Genomic DNA, 16920 nt, shown 5'->3' with positions numbered 1-16920 from the left:
AGGCACCGTGTCTGTCACCCCCAGCAGCAGCGGAGATGTCACAGCAGTGAGAGGGGTCCGGGGGGGCTGGAAAAGCTGCTGCTGAGGGCCCAGAACCTGCTCTGGGTCTGCCCCGAAGAATCTGTGATTGCAGGTTAAAGCTATGGTCTCCATCATCCTTTCCTTTTTCCTTAGCTCTTTCCTTGTGTTTGTGTGCACGGAGTATCGGGGAACGCGTGGTGATTAGGAGTGGAGAAATACTAATAAATAAATTAGTAGTCCTCTAAAAAAAAGGGGGAGACATCTCTAGAGGGAGGTCTCACCTCTCTTTTAACACGGTGACTCTGGAGAGCAAACAGCAGGATTTGCCTGTTTAATTCACTGATTTGTTTTCAAATAGAGTTGATCAGAAAATCGGTTTTGTTCCACTGAAAATCCCAGGCTTCGGAGCTTGTTTCCGTTCCAGGTTAGAATGAAAAGTGCAAACTACTCCTCGAAGTAATGCTCCATAAAATGTTGATTTGGGATAGCTGAGCTGGGCCCGTTGCTCAAGTTGTTCCAGCTATGTTCAAATATTTTTCTCTCCTAAAAAAAAAACCAAACCCCAAGCTTCTCACGGAATTACCATCAAGTGTTAAATCTGAAATTAAATAAAATATTTGGTTTCATCACCCCCTAAAACCACAGCAAATAGCTGCATGTATGGGATTTAAATCCTATTTTCTGGCATCTGTATTACATTGAAATGTTTTCAGCAGCTCTCTTGGAATGTTTAGTGCTCCACATTTGATTTGGAGAGATCTCCAAGTCAAGTTGCCCGTAGTTGGAATTTTAAAAACAAAAGAGGGAAAGAAAAACTTGTCTTCTATTTTAGGGTCTTGCAGTACTGGAAATGCAAACACTGAAGAGTGAATATTTAACTAGTGCATGAGAATCTAAAAAAGCGTAAAGCAAATGCAATGCAGCAGTCTGGTTGCCTTGTTCAACTAGAGCATTAAGACATTAAAAATAGATTTACAGATTTCATAATGTGATTGCAACATTCACACAGGTTGGGATTTTTAATTTAACTTTGAACTGGATAATGCGGATTGCACGGAGACCAGAACGGACTGTATTCTAATGGGAGAATTTGCCTTATGCAGGATTAACATATCAAAGGCAGAGAAGGATTTTTTGAGAAGGTGGCACAACGCTCTGGCTTGCTTGCCAGGTTGACATCCTACTGAAGCTCTTGGCATCAGCATATGGTTTCAGACCATTTCAGGCAGTAGGAAATTGCTCTGCTTTTGTCGTGTTCCTTCGTGTTGACCACATGGGATACAACTGCTCATGGAACTGCTCATGAAATTTTGCTTCTGTGTCCTCTTGGAGTTTGAGGTCTGAACAACCAACCTTCTGCTAAGCGGCAGCACAGCACAATCTTGGACGGGCAGCGTGCTCTAGCAGCATGCTGTCCTGGTGGAAGTCACAAAGCAGATTGCCTTTTTTGCTGGGACTGCCTATACCTCTCACAGCCAGTGGCGATTACCTTCAATTCCTATTGCTCTAGGTTGTCTTGTGTTCACTCAAACTAAAGGCATTTGTATCTGGAAGCAATGCTTGGTGTGAACTCTGTTGTATTTGAGTACATGCTATCAGCCTGCTTTGGGAATGGGCTTTGGTTTCATGGATTTAGCAGTAAGGTAGGACTGTGTGTATCTCCTGGAGGTGAGGAGCACTCGCAGATCTCATAGAGGTGCCGCACAGTCACAGCAGTTACAGGCCAAACTGTAGGAAGTTTGTAGGCTTTGTTGTTGTCAGGAGAAGCTGGGCTGTGTCTGTGACAGATTCCAGTGCTCAGCACTGAGTTACTTTGAAAGAAATAATTCAAAAACTAAGAAAAGACAGTGGTTTAACAGTGTTGGCTGGGCAAATGAGTAGATGCATCTTCTCATGTTTTTTCCCCTGACAGCTGCCGTCATGCTCTGAGTCAGGTGCAGTTGATAATGTCGGCTTGACTGCCAGTCCAACCAATATTGCTAGAAAAACAATTCAAGGCATGTGGGTATTCAAAGAATTTGTATCGCTAACAAGGGTAGAGAGTTGCAGTACAGATTTTGGAAGTGCACTGAAACAGGTGAAGGGTACAAAGCATGTAGGCAGGTCCATAGGAGCATCTGCTGGTACCATAGAGGGACAGCCCACACTGCTTAGTTTACCTCTGCACTGGACACTTCTCTTGGGGATATGCTTGTCAGCACAGCTGTGCCAGGGATGCGCTACCACACTGCCAAACAGCCAGAGTAGCGAAATCCTTTGCTCTTTCTATCAAAAAGGATCAGACAGTCTACCACCATGTGTATTAATTAAATATATAATTTTAAAGATACAGTCTGTCACTATTTTGCACCCCAACACAAGGACATCAGACAGCATTATACCTCCTAAGAAAATGTGTACATGGACCCAGCCCTTATCAACGTGTAGCTGTATATCTTGTTGCAAACATTCTCTTTGATAAAAGGTTCTCCTCAACAGCTGAGCTCCTAGTATCACACTAGTTAACTTTTTCCTAGTAGAAGTGGAAGGAGGGTATTGGCAAGTATCAATAGCCTTATATCCATCTGCACAAAGGCACTGCAACCCTCCATGGGTGTGGTGAGCTTTGCGTGCTTTTCTAGGATGGTGGCATTTCATGATCACAAGGATTATCCTTGTTCTTCAACAGCGTCAGAAAATGGTCCATATGAAAAGAACTGAGTGATGGAATGAACAAAAGGAATGATGAAAACTATATAATTTTTTCTCAGAACTCTGGTGCCTTCTGGTAAGTATCATATAATGCCCAGCATGCAATAGCCCATCAAACACAGACAGCACAGACATGGAGCAATGTTGAGCAATAAGTTTGACCAGAGCACCGATTATTGATTTCAAAACATCCCAGTGCTATGTGGCCACAATAATCTGAGGCAAAACTGGAGTAGTCAGAGAGAATCAAAGCGATGCAGACGTGCTGCTCGCAAAATGACTGCTGAAGATCATTTAATGCAGATATGCAACTGCTGCAACAAGTTTCATGCAGAGACATGCCTTTACATTTAATTAAAGTACAGGCATTGGCACTCACAGGGGAGAGAATGCTGTTTGAAAGTAATAGTGAGCCTTCTGCATCTGGAACAAGAATTCGTATTGAATCATATAACAAGTGAAAGAATGGTGAGCAACTTCAGTGCAGCGCCTCGGGTTGAGGTTTGTCTATGAACTAGGCTATCTTCCTACATCTTCAGAAATGAAAAATGAGATTACTTGTAAGCTTGTGTTGCTACTGTTGGCGCGATAGTTGTCCTGAGGATAAGGATGCTGCGATTTGCCAGAGCACAAATTAAGCCATTGCTTTTACATTGGCCTTTTTTTAATCTACGCTGCTGCTTTCCAGCCAGCTACAGAAGCCTCTGGCATTCATGGGCTATTTCCAAGTGACCTGTGCATGATAACAAAGAAAAATAGACTTTTATTCTCTATAGGGTGATCCCTAGCATCCACCGGGAAGTGTCTGGAGATCACCAAAATTAAACATGCTGAGAACTGACCTCCTTTAGTACTTCAGTAAGATATAAGCAAACCAGTCAATAATTATTTTTGTATTCTTTATGGAGTTTTAAGGGTTGATGTCTGAAAGTCACAGACAATTCTCCAGTGTGGTCATTTTTACCTCCAAAATGCTGGATTTTGATGGCACAGCAAAACTGTCAATAAACAGGCCATGCCACAGAGAACATATGAAATGCCATGTTGAAAGTCGCTGTGTTTTTACATGATCTCTGCTTTGTTTCTTCTAAACCAGAAGCCATCTGGCTGCGGAATCTGGTCTGTCTTCCTGTGATACTGACTGGGGCTGAGGTCCACCCGTACGTTGGGTAAGATTCATGACAGTATTTACAACTAAATCTTGCTGATTTCATCTGCTTATCTTTTGAAGTTACGCTGTATTTAATGGCAGGTCTCCTTTTCTGAAATGAAGTTTCAGATTAATCCGAAACAAAGCAGCAAGTGCTTGAGAAATGCGTTCATTCCTCTCTATTAACTCTGGGTTCAAGATTTGGAGATTATTGAAACTATCTTCACAAATTCAGCTCGGAGCATTCCTGTAGGTTTTTTAACCTCTGAGGATGTTTCCTTTCATCAGCGGGTATTGCAGTAGCCTGCAATGACTTTTTCTCCTTTTGGGCAAAAGTTAAACGTGAATTTATAACATGATTGCATGAAGATTTCAGAACTGTGCTGCAAAAACTCATCGATGTTGCTCTGATCTTACTTGCCTTGAGATTACAGGCAAATAACACCCTGTTGATATAGTTGAACTTCCCACAGCAAGGTTGGATGATACATTGAGCTCCAGTGTATTTTTATTAAGCTTCTCTGAAATGATTTTCAAAGGATGAAAATCTAGGTTTAGCTAGCTACAGAGTTTAATAGAGCCAAACTGTTACCCGTAGTCTTTAAAGAACATGCTGCAACCCTTTTGCTAAACAATCTGCTCTGCTGTTACCAGGTTTTACCCAATATTCAAATGCAACTTATTCCTTTTCAACCTTTGCCAAGCTGAGGTTATTAAGAAAGAGATACAAATTAAAGGGATTAAAAATGCAGCTCTAATTAAACACATATGAGCAGTTAAGAGTCAGCTCTGCCCTGGTTATCTGTGCACATAGAAGTATCACACACAGCTTAAAACAACCATAGTCTCCATTAAGTGCTTGCTAGAGGCACCACCAAACACTGTAATAACATGATAAAGCTTTTTCTATGTAGGTCCTAAAATGTTTTTAAAAAATAGATGAGGCATTGCTTACCCCACTTGCAAAGGAGGAGATGAGCCAGAGAGCAAGGAGAGGAACATTTCTTTGTCTTCAACAAACTTGAAGTTTGTGACTTCTTCCATGTGGAAGAACTCAAAGCTGTGACAGAGGTGTGAGACAGGATGAGGACAGCTTGCCTTTCCTAGTAGATATGGTGTTTCTTTTCAGAAGAATGTAAAGTGCAACCAAAATAAAAACCAACCAATTTTGGCTTTCTATGACAAAAGTGAGTTGGTATCTCGTAATAAGTATTTAAACAAGTTCTTGAAGACACATAATCACAAAACAGCATAGCTTGGCATTTTAAAGGATTAGAGGGGAATAAGGAGGTTTGTAAATTCCTCATCAACCTTCTGTAGAGACAGGATGGAATATTTTTTTAAGAATTCACAAGCAACAACTGTCTGTTAAAAACCTTTATTCCCCTGATTTGTGCTGGATGTGGATCACTTTGTGATTTTTTTTAGAAGGTGGCATAACATAGCTCATCAATCTAGGCTGCATATAAGTCCTGCTTTGTATGATTCCTAATAAGTTTCAAGGGCTTTACGCTCCTCGTGAAGAGTGGGAAAACCTCCTTCCACCAGAGAACAACAGGTACTTTCATTCTCCTGCTGGTGCTGCTGGTTTAACACACCCACTCCAGGGAATAATATCACCCAGGGGAAAAAAGTGAGTGAATTTTGATCCCCAAGAATTGTTCCAGAAAAGCCACTCATATTCTAGTACTTCTGGGGCCAGCACACCATGATTGGCTTGAAAAATCACAGTAAATAATCAGTGTTCGCCAGACGGGATAACAGGACTTACCTGCTTTTTCTGGGAATGGGAGACGAAGCTGGACAGGAAAGGGGAGGAACACCCTGACTCGCTCCTGCATCCAGGTGAGATGATCTGACAGATCATTTGGATATGGTGTGCATTAAACAGGGCTATTCAGAGCATCCCTCAGAGGAAAATCAATAGGAAATATAATGTAGAAAAAAAAAAATCAGTTTGCTTAAATGTGTTCATTTTTCAGTATTATTTTTTGCCAGCGATTGATGGGAATTGTTCTAAGGAGAGTTGTCCGATTGTCCACAGGCAGGGAGCACCTGTGGTACCCAGTGCTAACCCACCTCTTTTACAATGAAGATGAGACTTTCTCAGTGTTCATATCTCTTTCTTTGTCCAAGATTGTAGCCTGGTTTGGGAGCATGGACAAAGTTCAGGAATGTTGCAGCTGAGGCTGCAGACCAAAGCTGAGAGTGCTGCGGGTTGTCATCTTCTCACCAAGGCTGCTGAAGATGGATTTTCTGTGCTGCCCAAGTCTACTTGCTTCTAGCAAGCTGGTAATCCTTGCCTATTTGCAGATCTGCCAAGGACAGATCAACAAAAAAAAGACTGCAAACTTTGGGCTTAGTAGTTTTTTTTTTCCCCAAAATACATCTGAATATTAGAAGCTTTGAACGGCGTTTTCCCTATATTATCATCTTACCACTGTTTCATTATCCAAAAGCTAATCTTAACCACGAAAATTACTTTGGGTTAGGGATGTGAATTTCATATATCGTATCTAGTCCTTAATAGCCTGTGTATGACCACTTATTACTACCAGTCTGAAGAGCCTCAGAGTGATCACCATGGAACTCCTCAGGAACTGGCAAACCTTTCTGGCCAGCTCCATATGTGCGCAAACAGCAGCTGCGGCCCTTAAAAACTGCACATATTCTCATAAATTTTTCTTATTTCTTTTATTTTTACTGCCTGGGCTTAGCAAGGTACAATCAGAAGGGGATTTACCTGGAAACCTTTCAAGAAATGTGTGCAGGATTGGGAGGCGGGAGGGAGAGCGTGGCAGCCACAGTGTCTGGCTTCTGTCCCTTTGCTGTAGAATAGGCTGGTGACTAAGGTACCAACACGAGCGCCTGGGCCACCACCCAGGCAGCATCCTCCTCCCTGCAAGGAACAAAGCGGGTGGTGGTGGGGGGGGTTCCCACCCTGTGGCAGTTTGACTGGTTCTTTGCTCCCTTCTGGCTCTCAATTCACTTCTGAGTCTATTTGGAGTGGCGTACATTTGCCAAATCCTGCGTGTATAAGAAGGGCATGGGGATGTTAATTTTTGTTGCTACTTGTCCTTCATGGCTGTCAAGGCCGGGCCCAGGGCCAGGCTGAAGAGGCTGAGGCGTTGCTGGCAGCCCTCGAACCAGAGGTAGTTTGCACTCTGTAGAAACACAAACACAAGTATTTCATAGGGTCACCCCTTAGGAAATACAGTAATTCACATTAGTTTAATTAACCCGAGAAGCCATTGTGCTGAAACGCAGCCACCTTTAAGGGAGAACAGAAGAAGCACCATAGTTAAATGGGAGAAAGGTCCCAATTTTAAACCAGAAGAGTAGGTGTAAACCTTCCCCTTAGAAGTGGGGAGGGATTAGTACACACAGGCCCAGCGGGAGCCCAGTTTATTGCTAATTGTGTCTTCGCTTTTTAGCCATATTAACAAAATGATAATCCCTGAATATTTAATGTCCCATTTCTTCATGACCACAAAGATTAATTGGGAAATGAAAGTAACTGGAAGAGAGGGGCAGAGCCCAGAGCCCCCCCGGGAGCCGCAGAGCCCGGGTGCAGGTGGAATTCTTTCCCTGCTGAGCGGTGCAATGACAAAGCATCTCATACCACCTTGAAAGGTGAGGGGTTTGCTCTTCTTGCCTTGCTTTTCTCTTCCTCCTCCGTGTTTTAATAATTCCTGGGTGACTGATGCTGACCTGGAGGTCAGGAGTCTCCAGTTAACAGCCAGGAAATGCCCTTCCCATTGGTCATTATTGCCTAATTAACAACTTGAAATATTTCACAATCGATGTCAATGACACAAGGTGGCCATTCGGAGAGGTGGGGGACAACCTTTGCATGTGAAAGGCCGGCAGTGAGATGCTCCTGAATGGTTCTGGGCTACAGGATGGGGAGAGGAGCCTCCCCTTGGCCTCAGCCCAGGACAAAGCTGTCATAAATACCATGGCTAGAAATGCCTGGGTACAAGGTTAGGTGCTTCCAACCAACGCCACAGTGTCAGAAAGAGCTTGGAAAAGCTGAGAACGATGAAAAGTGCTCAGAGCATTCCCTCTGTTACAGGTTCTGGCCTCAGACAGTGAATCCTCGCCTTGAATCAACACCAGGCTGGGCTGAGCCAAGGTGTCTTCCTGGTCTGGCTCAGGCTGTGAGAGAGAGCAGCAGCTCCTGGTCCTTCACGCACCCCTCGTGTGCCGGTCGGGACAGTCTGCCACCAGCAATGTGCCCTACATACATATAAATATATATCCAAATATATAAATATACACATATCTTTTGTGAGGGACACTCCCTATCCAAAGGGATTTTGCGGTGTTTGTCACACGTTGAAAGGTTTGTTTAAAAAAGCTGAGTTTTAGAAACAGGTTCCCTCTCTACCTGACAAGGAAGGCGAAGGGAGAGGGAAGTGTCTTAATATCCTGGGTGGCTGACATGGAAAAGCAGTGCAGGAACTGCTGTGGAGTGAGAAGTCTTGAAGGCTGGAGCTAGCTGCCAGGTATCTGGTCTACGTGGGCCACTTCAAGTCACTAATGCGGCAGAAAATTCACACAACAGAAGCAATGCATGGAAGGGCCCAAGGAGTGCCAGGAGCTGGATCCTGCTGATGGGAGCCCCCCCAAAAAATATGGAGAAAGAAAAGATGAAAGTTCTCTTCCTCTTCAGCACTGCTAAGCCCTGTTGGTGCAGCTGCCCAGAGATCAACAGCCTGAGGCCACATCCACAAGTGAATCTGGGCAGTGCCACGGATCAGCCAGCGTCAGGCATCTGTGAGCATCAGCAGTGCAAGGACGTGTTTATCTCTGCTGAGATGGAGCACGTGGTGTAGCAGGTACACCAGCAAAGTGCTTCGTCCTGCTCTAGAATGAACTTCTCCACTACCCCAGCCAATTCAGCCCTTAAAAAATCCAATAAAATTTAACCAAAATTGGGAATTTGCTTCAAAGTGGACGTGGAATTGGTCATCTGGCACCCAGATGCCTTTAGACTGGATTTGGCACCTTCTGGCAGTGCAGCCTTACACAAAGAATTAATATGGAGCAGCTAACTTTATACCATTGTAGTTTAACATTAACGTCTTTCTGCAGGTACTGAGACTGTTGTGGTGATGTGTCAATAACTGTATAAGTTTACCTTATGGGCCTATGCAATAGGCTTATAAAATGGCTCCTGGTGAAGCTGTTGTAGAGGAACCAGAGTAGATGAGCCTGGTCTGAGAGCTCAGTAACTGGCTCGTTCCTCTTGGGGCAGGATCATGAGACATGGAAGTGTTCTGCCATGTTACCCACCAAAATTAAAGGGGTCAAACCAGACATGAATTCACTGAAAAAGTATTTACTACTATAAATGATGCAGAAAATGAGTGTGAATAAAATATAGCTAAGTGTTTTTTTAATGGATTTTGCTATCTTATCTTGGTTTTTGGAGATATGTGGGTGGCGGTCAATGTCTCTGTTTCCTTTGGAGAACCGGAGTTCTTTTAGTGGTGTTAATCACGCACCTGCAAGAAGAGAAAAAATAATAGAAATGAAAGTAGTCTGTCACTGTAGCGTGGCTAAGGACAAGAAGAGCAGCGCAAAGTAACTGAAGTTTTTTCTGTTGAGGGTGCTTTTTAAGGGGTCACAGAGCTGGTCAGCGAGGAGCATAACTCGGTCATGCTGGCACTTCCATTCCTGCTTTATCCATCACAGTGAAACCCTGAATAAATCCCTAGGTATTCCTGGGTCATGTTTGCTTTTTCTCAGACTAGTTTCCCAGCTAATGCTTTCAGAAACAGGTTTGAAATTAAGCTTTCCATATTTATGTTCCTATTAACATAGATACATGAAAAAACTTAATGAGTTTATGTAATAAATTGCTACTTGACATTGTTAACAATTCAAGAGAGGATCTGTACTTAGGTAGATAAGAATGACATTTGCAATGGCACCAGCTCTGGTAAAATTACAAGGAGCATCAACTGCATGCTTTAGGTAGATTGTCCTGAGACTGGAGCCTGAAGGTCTCTGGCATGGTCCAGTCCTGCAGGGAAGGTGTGTGCGTGGGAAGCCATGAGGCACAATTCATTTGCAGAGCTTAAACAGGGTGATACAGCCCACAGCTTCCACCCAGGGACTTCCCACGTCCAAAGGACAAAACGAGGCTGTGGTCACAGCCCAGGTCTCAGCAGAGGTGGCATCACCTCTTTGCCATCATGGCCTTCCTGTGTTGAGTAAGACCCTTTGGGCATGTCTGCAGAGACCGGAGCTTTCTCTGTGCCTGCTCTGAGCTGGCTGAATGTGTCAGAAGGTTTGGGAGGCTGCCAGCCATTGCTCTGCTGGAGCCAGTGTGCCTGCTCCAGTAGGGAATTGGTGTCTCAGGTGCTGCAAGGGCTCCTGGAGCTCCCAGATCACATCTGGCCAGCTTGAGGCAGGGGCAGGGTGAGCTGGAGGTGTTTGTAGCTTGTAGAAGTGCTTTACATTTCCGTGTTTCCTGCTTCCCCACTATAAACAAAGAAATACCATGTCCCTAGTTTTTTGGGACAGGAAGACAGGACGCTGCATACGTGTGTAGCTAGCACACAGCTGGTAAAGACCATCAGAGTGTGCTAGACGTTCAGCCATCCTTTAGACTGCTGAAGAGGTAAATTCTCCCCTGCTTGTGTGCAGATGTGGTTCTCACTATTGACCAGGCTGATGGGCACAGCACACTCTCCAGAGAGGCTGAGGCATGGCTTCTATGAAGGGAGGGCTCAGGATTTAAAAAAAGCAAGTGCTCAGACCTTTCCCCTCCCCAGTTAGGGCAGAGTTCTATATAGATAAGTCAATAGACTGAGGCTCTCCTGCCCATTCCCCGAGAAAGCCCCACTGGCCAACAGCTGTGGCAGCAGAAGTGTGAACTCATCCCTCCCTCCCATACATTGCAAAGCCTCCCTGTGAGTATTTACACACCAGCATTACTACGCAGGGCCAGGTTTGGGCTCCAGAAGGCACTGTGGGCTTGATGAGGTTTGGCTTGCTTTGCTGAAAGAAGCCACAGGCATAAGCAACAGCTGGTGCCCTGGGCATGGGCAGGAGCCTGTGCACTCCCAGGGCACTGGGGGCTCTGGGCAGCCTTGGCCTCATGGCCATGTTTTGCTGGTCACTGTGGTGGCTATAGTAGCCTTATGTGCTGGCTGGGAAAGAGCGGACAATACATGCCCTACCAGAACAACACTGGAAACCGGAGAACAAACTTGAACTAGTGAAGAGATCTGTGCTGTTTGCGGTGATGTTGCTCTGAGCAGCTCCTAACCACGCTACAACAGATTTACAGTCTCGCAGAAATGCAAGCAAGGATTCCTTTGGCAAAACTATGCTGGGATAAGCTATGCTGACAGAAGAGCACTTTAGCTGGTGTATTCTCTGTTTACACAAGAGGAGTGCTTTATCGGTCTAGTATACTGGCAAATCTCCCCTCGGGCTAGTTAGTCTTCTCTCCGAAGCTTTGCTGTGTAGCTGTGAGGGTAAAGTCTTCAAGAAGAGATGCATTTGGCGCTCTGCAAGGGGACTTGGGAGAGAGCGTCACCATGCTTGCATGGGGCAGTTTGCCAGGTTCTTCCCGCAGGGCAAGCATTGCCCGACAGCCTGGACCCAGGCTGGAGTTCAGGTCATTCTGGCAGCGCCCCAGCACACACCCTCGATGTGGACACAGCGCGCTCTGGGGTAACCCATAATTTGCATGGGTGCAGCTTGACCTGGTTTGAGCCTGTCTCTGCCTCTGGATTTGCATCTATCTAGTCAGCTGAGCTGGTTTTGTTTCGCTCCTGCGATTGTTTCCAATTCTAATGCAGCCCAGCACAAGGAAGTGGTGGCCTCCTTCCTCTCCTCTCAGCATCAGGGCTGGCTTCCAAAGGCAACCATCCGTCTTCCACTGATACGATTCTCCATTGTAAAAACTATCTTCCCTGCCCTCCAAATTTCCCCTTGTACCTCAACAAGCCCTTACCCCACAGCTCCCCAAGGCAAAATTTTAGTCCCCCAAGCCCCAGAGGGAGGGAGCAGCTCTTCTCGGATCCCCTCCTAGGCTGTGTGAGGCTGTGCTCCCAGGGTCATTAGTCTCAGCTTTCTGGACCACTAAGTCATTTAACAGCACAAATTTAACCTGGATCAGGAGCGGGCCCACAGCTGCCTTTCTGCTAAGTTAGTCAAAGCGCATACCTAAGGTCAGCTTTGGAATCACTGTTTTCATAAATCCGTGTTGGTGACAGGATGATGGGCCACGTCTGGCTGCGATGGTGTGGGCAAAAGACATCTTAAGCAGCATAAAATTACTGGTACCAAGTTAACATCAGTCTTTTTTTTTTTTTTTTAATATATCTGTATTGGTAGAGTGAATTTATACTGACAGTGTCTTTCCAGTGAAGTTTTTTTACACTAGCAGTAGGAAATTTAAAACTGGTTGAACTGTATGGCCTGGTGGTGTCTGGACTGTGGCTCCTAAATCCTGTGGGACAGGAACTCTGGGCTCTTTCCTGAAACAGCTGTCAGAGCTTGAAAATCCAGCAAATACCTTTGTTACACCACTTAAACATCTCTGGACTGATCTGCTCTGTATTGAGCAACTTTCACTGTTCCAGCAGGTAGAAATATAGCACAGGCAAAGAGAGAGATGGGCATCAGGACTGATCACAGCAGCGTTCCTGCACAATCCCTTGTTAATAACAGCAGTGATGGGAAAAGTTGGAGCGTGGCTGCATGTGCATAGGTAGAAGGGAAACGGGATGATGGAGGAAAAGTCAGAAGTCTAGAAATTAATGTCTGAAAGGCTGCCTGAATTCATCATATTAGTGAATAGCAAAGAGTGCAGGTTTTTAGTACAAGAGAAATCATCTGGACATCCCAAGTCTGCATCCTTCTGCAATTGTACCTTCATGCAATTTGCTGAATATAAAGAAGAATTTCTACGTAACGTGAATTCTTACACCTTAGAGAATCTCCTTTGTGCCTTTGTTGCTGTAGTGCTGCATGAAGTTTGGCAAATAATTTTGCAAGGAAATAGAGCTACTGGAAAAAATAACCCAACAGCTGATCCTGCTTATATTTGCTACATGTATTTGCTAACCATGCAACATCATCCTGGACTCCTGTCTCTGCAGACATACCCGCAAAATCAAGTGCTTGAGAATGCAGGTTGGAGCAGGTTTGGAAGAATTTGGAGGTATTTGCTGGCACCTGGTATTTTAGGATGCTGACAGCCCTTCACTGATGCCTTATTAGCATGATTATAAGTGACAGAGTGCACTAGGTGTAGAGTTTTGCTTGATGTAATTTTTACCAGCAGTTCAGTATTTGCCACCCCCAGCTCTGCTTTGACTTACCATGCGATAGAGCTGCAGCTCACCAGCATGTTATCAGCAACGGAGAGACAGCACAAAGGAGGAAATGTGGTGCCCCCAAGCCCTATGTATTTTCCAATGCATCACAATTAAGCAAACACCTGTGGTAATCTATTAAGAGGGGCATGAAAGGTAAGAGCGTGTCCTTGTGCTCCCCTTTGCTGCTAAGTGGTAAAAACGCCAAAGAATTGGTGAGTTTTGTGTTTGTCTCTACATTTATTGTTCCCCCCTGCCACTCCCCAAGCTTTCCCCCCTGTATGTGATACCTTTCAGATTTTGCCCAGCCAAGCTTTGATGGAGGGGCTCCAGGGAAGACTGGCTATTCAGAGGGATTAGGAGCTTTCAAGAAACTGGACTATGGAAGTAAAATAGTAACTGAAATTGTTTTCTTTACTTATTTAAATTGCCTACAGGGAAAATCCTTAGCTTCAACTCACATGACCCGTTTTCCTGACACTGAGGTCAGTTCACTGATTTCATCACCCATTTAAGATGACTGAAGAGTGAAAGGTAACTTGAAATAAGGCATCTGACTGTTCTGTAAATTCCTTTCCTACTGCACAGGTGTTGTCTGCATCTCTGCTGAGCTCCTTTATATTGTGCTCACAATCAACTCCGAAAGTGTTTAGATGATTTATCTATCAGGATTTTAAATTTGTGCATATCTGTGTGTATGTACGTAAGTGCATGGAGAAATGGATATTTTAAAAAGCACACTTAACACACTGATTCAATTCCCTGAAGGTGCACAGGCTGCAGGACCCCTCAAAGCTGGGGATGGAAGAGACCTTTGTACCCGCTACCCATCTCTGTCAGTGGAGTAACCTTCCCCAAACCATCACCATTGTCTCCCAGCAGTTTTCTTAAAACATGGTGCATCATCTAAGGTATTGTGTAGGCTGCATATACCCTTAAAGCAGAGGGAAAGATAAAGAGACAGTCTCATGGCAGATGTTTTTACAGTGTGAGTATAGCTCAGTGACAATGCCCACTTCTTTTTCTGAAAGGGCAAAAGGAATGGGAGGTTTGTATTGACACATTTGTATTAGCTACACCCTGAACTGGGCTGAGCAATGTTTTCTTTACCTCACTTCTGTGTCTGTAATTGAAATATTTGCTTTTCTGCCATTTTAGCCTATGGGATTATTTCTTTTTGTGGTACTGGGAATTTTTTTTTCTTATTGTAGTATAAACAGTTAGCCGTAAGAATGTATGATCCACTGAGGCTTTGATTTTTAAAGTATGGATTATGTATATTGTGCCAAGCGTCTGTTTATCTTTTCGCTTTCAGAAAAGAGCCCAACTAAATATATGAATCTTGATTTTACATTTAGTATTGTGGTATTTTGACTGTTTGGGGGTTTTGATCTTGTTTTATTTTTTATGTGGAGTCTGCTTCTTGCACTAACAAACTGAGTTTAATTACACACAATCCAGCTATGACATCCTTTGGAGCAACGTTCTGAATAACAGCAATGGAGCTCATGACACTGCTGCTCCTAACGGACATTAAATGGAGAGAATGAAAAAGAAATCAGAGTATGTCTCCAGCACACAGTGATCACACCACTGCAGGCAAAACATCAGAGCCCTGAGGAGGTATCTCAGGTCACTGGGCAGAGATGAAATGATCTCAGGGATTGAGGCTCCCACTTTCTCCTTAATAAGAATCCAGGTCTTGCCAACACTGGGATTGTTACCCTTGTTTTATGAATGAGGAGACTGAGGTAAATGCAGCTGTATCACATTTGTGGTCATCTCCTGCCTCAAGCACAGGCTGTGAATCTGGGTTTTCATCTCCCCTGTCCCATGCTGTGGCTGCAGGCAGACTCGTGTGTGCTCCCTCCCAGGTATCTGTCTCTTGCTGCAAAACACCCAGCTTGACAACACTTCTTGCGTACTAGAGCCAGAGAAGCTCCTCGCAGGAGCCCGAGGCAGCTGCGCATCGCTGCTGAACCTCTGCCACATGCCAAGCACATCTAACCCAGGGCCCGAAAGTGCCTGGTGTCAAAGCCTGTCACTTCTGCCTGTGGATTGCTAAACATCCTCTCTGCTGCAGGCTCACAGCACGCTATGGCCAGGGGACTGCTCCTCTAGCCCAATCGGGAAGGAGCAGGAAGAAAACATAGCTGGAATCGTGCTTATTAAGCAAATTAATAGGTTGGGGAGAAAACTAGCCGCGGTGTGGGCACTCTTTCATCTCGCCTCTTGCAGTAGCAGGGGCTGGAGCTGGAGCGGGACAGGTGATGAGCCCTCGACGGCATCTCCTCTCTCCGCTCCCCATCGCCTTCCTGCCCCCGACGGGGCTCCAGTTCCCCACCGCACCTCAGATACTGGTGTAATACTGGTGTTACAATAGTGTAATACTGGCGTAACAGCGGTGTGGGTGCCCAGAGCCCTGCGCCGCCAGTGAGCCCCGGGGGAGGTGGAAGCAGCTTGGGTCGCCGCCGGGGGGAGGGGGGAGGTGTGTTCTCGGGGGGGAATCCAGCGCCTCCCGAGCGGTCGCTGCGCTCCCCGGGGGATGTGGAGTGCCAGGAAGATGCTCCTATCAGTCAGGGATGCTCCCGGTGCGAGCAGCCACGGGCAAACGCAAACACACAGACACGCACCATACCCCGGGGCGCCGTAAAGGGAGGAGGAACGGCGGATCAGCTGCAAAAATACTCTTTAAAACATCCCAGCTTTACCGCAACCCCGTGGGATCCCCGCAGCAGCGGGAAGGATGCTGCGAGGCATCCTCTGGGAGCGAACCCCGGCTGGGGTAGCCCAGCGGCGGCGGGGCGGTCTCTTCGTTCCCTTTGCAAGGCGAGGGGCTCGAGGTCAGGTTTTGGGCAGGGGGAGGTTGGGATGCAGGGGGTGCGCAGGCGCTCCCAGGTGCCGCTGGGCTCGGCACGGAGGCTGCTGCTCGCCCCATGGCTCTGCTGGCGAGGATCGACTGGCAAGTACGTACCTCGACACTTGTCCCGCTCCCCCCGCCCCGGCAATCTCCTCCCACTGAGATGTCCTTGACCCCTGAGGCTTTGGGCTGGGGGTCCCTGTCCCCCCCCCCGGGCTGTGGAAGGGGATGCCGGGGGGGGGGGGGGGGGGATACCCCACTTTCCGCCCCTCCCGGCGGACTCGGGTTGAAGTTACACGGAAAAGTCTCCCGGAGCCGCGGGGCAGCAGCTGCTTTCCCTTGGAAAGCTCTGCAGGAGCCGAGGCGACAATCCGGACAGGTTGCCGCAGTCTCATTAATGATACAGATAGGTGTGGGTTTAAATAATTTTTAGAGGAAGAGGGATGTAACTAATTAGCATCCCCACGCTCTCTTTTAATTGCTGCCAAATAGGAAAACTACCGAATGTGACAGTGGCTCAGCAGTTGGCGCTGACTCCTCTCCCGAGGTTCACACCTGGGGGTGCTTTGTGGTCCCCCATGGGAAATTCCATCCTCATAAAAAGAGAGGTGTGCGGGGGAACTAAACCCCCAGGAAGCAAATAACCATTTCTCTTTGGAAACAGAGGATGTCCCCGAAGCACGGGCACCGCTTTTATTATTCTTTTTTTTTTTTTAGTTCATAAATAAAGCTGCCGCCTTTCAGGAACCACCCCCCTGGCTGCTCCCCGGCTGGCGCACAGCTCTGACCCGCGTCTCCGAGGGAGTGTCCGGGGAGGTACCGTGCCCTCGGAGCAGCCCTGGCTGCCTGCGCCCGGG

The sequence above is a fragment of the Cuculus canorus genome, chromosome 16 (assembly GCF_017976375.1).
Source record: "Cuculus canorus isolate bCucCan1 chromosome 16, bCucCan1.pri, whole genome shotgun sequence".
In the NCBI taxonomy this organism is placed as follows: domain Eukaryota; kingdom Metazoa; phylum Chordata; class Aves; order Cuculiformes; family Cuculidae; genus Cuculus; species Cuculus canorus.
Note: the sequence above shows the minus strand (reverse complement) of the source record.